This window comes from Dendrobium catenatum, unplaced genomic scaffold (assembly GCF_001605985.2).
Source record: "Dendrobium catenatum unplaced genomic scaffold, ASM160598v2 fragScaff_scaffold_542, whole genome shotgun sequence".
Classification (NCBI taxonomy): domain Eukaryota; kingdom Viridiplantae; phylum Streptophyta; class Magnoliopsida; order Asparagales; family Orchidaceae; genus Dendrobium; species Dendrobium catenatum.
Genome location: NW_021319004.1, coordinates 2,565,355 through 2,570,456, shown reverse-complemented (window position 1 = coordinate 2,570,456; position 5,102 = coordinate 2,565,355).

Here is a 5,102-nt window from a genome sequence, read left to right as displayed (position 1 = left end):
AAGGGTATGCTTCCTTTCTCTTTGCTTTACAAGTAGCTTTGGTGACTTGGGTTTTGTTTTTTCCTTTGTTGACCTGAATTAACAGCACATTTTGAAGCATTTTTTGCTCCTTAAGGTGCAATGTGAACAAAATAATATAAAAATTGATCACTTCCTAGGGCGAAAAGTAACAATAAAATGTATATTATTTGCTCACTTTTGGTGGTGGAATGGATTGTCAAATTTGGGAATAGGTTTAGCATGTGGCACTATTGTTCTTCTCATCTGTTTGATTTCTTTTTCTTCTTCAATCTTTTTTTTTTTTCAAAAAATAAGATTATGAAAAACACGAATGTAATTAATAATAAATAAACAATGCAATGTTTATGTTTTACCATCTTTAAATTCTCCTGCTCCTCCCTAATTCTTTTGTCAATCAATACTTTCTCTTTCATCTACAATCATAATTTAGAATTCAGAAGATAATTTCATTTATTTCTTTTGAGTGTTGCTTGTAAGCTTTATTGTGTGGTGGTCTTTGAGCCGAATTTCAGAAATACCTATGGATTTTATTTCTTTTATGAAGATAAGCATAGAAGATTTTAGCTCAAAAACACACCTCACCCATGCGAATTATAATACTCTCAATATTCTCTTACCATCTTTAAATTTTCCCGCTCCTCCCTAATTCTTTTGACGATCAATTCTTTCACTTTCATCTACAATCATAATTTTAGAATTCAGAAAGATAATTCCATTTATTTCTTTTGAGTGTTGCTTGTAAGCTTTATTGTGTGCTGCTCTTTGAGCTGAATTTTAGAAATACTTATGCATTTTATTTCTTTTATGAAGATAAGCATAGAAGATTTTAGCTCAAAAACACACCTCACCCATGCGAATTATAATACTCTCATTATTCTCTTACCTTCTTATCAAATTCAGATCTTTCCACAGCCCTATGATCCACATTCAAAACGAACTCCTAGACATCTTTGAGAGACTTTCTTTTTCTTTTTGGAACGGAATTGGATCCCTACAATAGAGAGGCATTCATTAATTAAAACATATTTGAATGTATGTGAAAAGCTGATGAAAATTATCCTATCTAACACAGTCTCTTTCATTATAGGCTGTGCTATGAATATTTTTCTCTTTGCCTCCTCCCTTTCCATCCTTTCCCTCTCTTCCCTCATTTTGTTCATCTCCTCTTCATGTCTGATCAGGCTCTCCAAGTAGAAAGCCTTTGGCTTTGTGCTTTGTTTTGGCAGAGGTTTTGGTGGCATATTAACAGAAGAAATGCAACATATAAGTAAAATACAAACGACTAACTAATTTCCAAAATGAATGGAAAGAAGAAATTCTCTCTTACAATAGGATAATCTTAGCATAAGGATAATGATTTGCCTTGGGAATCCTAGATTTCTCTTCTTTCAATTGCTTTTGTAAGATTTGAATTGTAAACAATTTCTCTTTCTTAAGTCCTCTCTCTTGAAAAATTAAATTTAAGTACAAATGACCATTTTTGGCTGCTTCGAATTTGAACTCTATGTTTACCATAACAAACCTCTGTATGGAGATGGAAAGGATTTGGCTTTGTGATTTTGGGAATGCCTTGTTGGGTATGATTAGAAGAGTCAGAATGAAGTGAAAGCTAGAAAAGGGAGAAAACTACGTCAGACATTTTTTTACTTTAAATATGTACAAAGCTAACCAATTTATCATATATACATACCCTATCAAAGTTCTTTATCATCATAGTTGAAAGCGGAAGGTCCAACCTATCATTTGTAGTAAAATGGAACTCTTGTGCAGTTGTAATTGGTGATTTGGATTTACAAAGTAATCTTAGATCTCCCTTACTTTTAATAATTTGCATTTTGATATACTTTGAGACAACAAGTTGGAATAATGAAGTCCAAACTAGCACAAAAAAAAAAAGAAAAAAAAACTTATCCATGTAAACAGTGTGACAACACATGGACCTTCTTGTTGAGTGGCCTGGCCTTAAACTTGGGAATCTTTTCAAATTCCGTCAGCTTCTATTCCTGTGAGCTCTTTATCCTATGTTTCCAAATAAATCATGGATGAAATGAGAAAATATTTAGTCAAACGCGGTTCTAGATTATATGGCTTTTCAACACTACAGGAAAAACGCTCAAAACTGGCGGTTTTTTCAGGCGGTTTGGGTGAAAAAACTGGCGGTTTTGGTGTATACCGGCGGCTTTGCAGCGGGTAATGAACCACCGGAAAAATTGGCGTAGGAAACTATTTACTGGCGGTATTTATCGGCGGCCCCATTAGCCGACGGTACTGTTCCGATGGCATAGACCGCCAGATATTCTACTGTTTTGTGCCAGCGGTGTTCCGGCCGCTTTACCTCCAGTCAAAGTACCGATGGAATACCGGCGGTCCTTCAATGACGGCGTACCGACGGTTTCAGCGGCTGGCGTGAGGAAAATTAACAGCCGGGTTGCGTCGGTTAACCGTCGGTAATACACTGGCGGTTACCGGCGGTCATGACCGACGGTAGTAACGGCGGTCTAGACCGCCGGGTTTTCAACTGACACCCGCCAGCTGCCGTCGGGTAACCGCCGGCATGTTACCGGCGGTTTTACCAAGTTACCGGCGGCTGTTAAAAAGCCATCCGGTATCGTCATTTCCAGCGGCAAAACCGTCGGTTAGCCTCCAGAAACCTGTAGCACCTGCAAAAAAAAATTGACAGCCTCCCCTCTATTTGAGGGAGGATTACCCTAGATTCTAAAACCTGCAAAGAAAACAATATATAATCAGATTTAGGCAACACGCCGCTATATTCACAACAATATACATAAGCATAACCAATATTGAACATTACATAAATATTAAGTTCAGAAGTTTACCAATGATAAGTTCAGAATTTCCTAAATTCAACAATAAAACATAAGTCACAAGTTCTACTCCTCATTTGTATCCTCGCTGTCTCGAGATGTTGGTCGCTGCTCTTCTTCTTTCTTCCTCTGATTTTCAACTCTGTAGGATTGCAGCTCTGCTTGCATTTCACTTTGAACCCTTCTCATTTCTTCAATCTCTCTAGTCAATGCTGCAACCCTCTGACTCACAGTTTCTTCAACTCCCGTACTTGGATTATAAAATGCTGAGGTGGATGAACTGCCCTCAAACGCATAGCCCTGTGAACCCAAGCTATATATCATGCCCTTCTATCTTCCACCTACAATATCAGACCAAGTATGATACTCAAAAGTGTGGGCTGATCCTAAAGATGATCCCTCGCGAGTAGAATGAAGGCTTTTTCGAGCTCGTACAAAATTATCCTGCGAGAATACAGCCATAAAATAAATTGTAATTTGATATTACAATTAGTTTTATTAAAATAAATTTTTATTACAAATTTCCAAAAAAAGTACTCACATGAGCCTTCTTAGCCTTTTCATTAACCCACTGATGATCAGCTTGATGTTGATGAGTTATTGTATGCAACTCCAGTGGTGTTGGCTCTCGACCAAGGTACTCTTTCTGAAAATTTAAGAAATAATTATAATAACATAAATATACTTAATCAACTAATTTAAAACTCTTACCAGCCGCCACCTATGTTCTGTATGAGGTACCGATCCACCAGTATGAAGAGAGCTTCCTAAACCTCCATAGTCACAGGCTCTGTTCTGTTTATTCTGCTCTCTCATTTTTACAAACTCAGGGTCGCCCAAGCACTACTCAAATCAACCCAAACGCCCTCTCCAATTTAATTAGGACGCTGCCTGAACTTTCTAATGTCCGTGAACATGTCTCTGAGATGGTTCTCTCATCTCCTCTCAAAATTTATTCTGATCCTCGTGCTGTGCTCAGGCAACCACCTAAATTCTTTACCTAAATTCTTTATGTAAATATTTAGGCAATAATAAAAAGATTAGTACAAATTAAATCACATATTCGAAATCATACCAAAAAATGTATACATAAAATTCTCCAAACCACATATCTCTAACTGGCTTCGGGATCTTCTTCCAGGATAAGTAAGGAGCATCATATTTATTCTTTATTATATCTCGGATCATATGTATAGGTTGGCCTTGAAGGATTGAAGCTGCAGGTAACTTTATTTGTCAATAACATGTTATATATCAAAATAAAAACAACTTAATAACTTAAATTGAACTTACTTATCACCCTCAGGCTCAATGTATTGATGCTTATCTGTTGCAACTGCATGATTGCTAGTGCCAACCTCTGGTGGTCTTGATGGTCCACCCTATTCATGCTGCACTGGATAGGGGTAGTAATATGGGTAAGGGTAAGGAGGACGTGGACCAGTGGATTGACCTGCTACCTGTGATGATGGTGGAGGGTAATATGAATAAATTGGAGAGGCATGTGTCTGATCTGGAGAGGGGTAGTGAGGACTCGTCGAGGGAGGAGGGAAGTGGCCAGGGAAGTATGGAGGTACAACAGCAGGTGGATCTGACTGACCCTGACCCTGCTCTGGGGAATGCTGCTGGCTCCTGGCAAGTGGTGGTGGTGGTGGTGTAGGTAGATCTGGTGGAACTGAAGGCCACTCACCTACCTCAGGCTGTGTGGGTCTGCTAGCAATAATCTTCTTCCGGTGGAACTTTGAGGCAAATGATTTACGAGGAGGATCGTCGCCTGAAGCCATCTGTAATATTAAAAAAAACAATAATTACTAAAGCATTATAAACAATTAATAAAGAAGGTAATGAATTACAAGAACCAGTTAATGAATTAAAAAAGTAGTTAATAAAGCAGTTAATAAATACAAGTTGGAAAATAATAATTTCATTTCTTATAATTCAATAAGTGCTATTTAAAATATTACAAAACAATAAAATTCTACAATTCTAAATTATAAAAATTAATCAGAATTATCAAAACTATTTTCATTAATATCCCATGATTTTGTTTTTATGACAGCTAGCCAATCTTGTTTGTCTCTACGACCATTGAGATATTTGCTGAAATAAACTTGAATAGCTTAACTTGCTAACACAAGTGGATCAAACTTTACGTATCTTCTACTATGTTTTATATCTACTAAATCATACGTAGGATGAACCCTTGTGCCTCTATTCTATACTAGATCATACCATTGACAGTTAAATAAGCATACA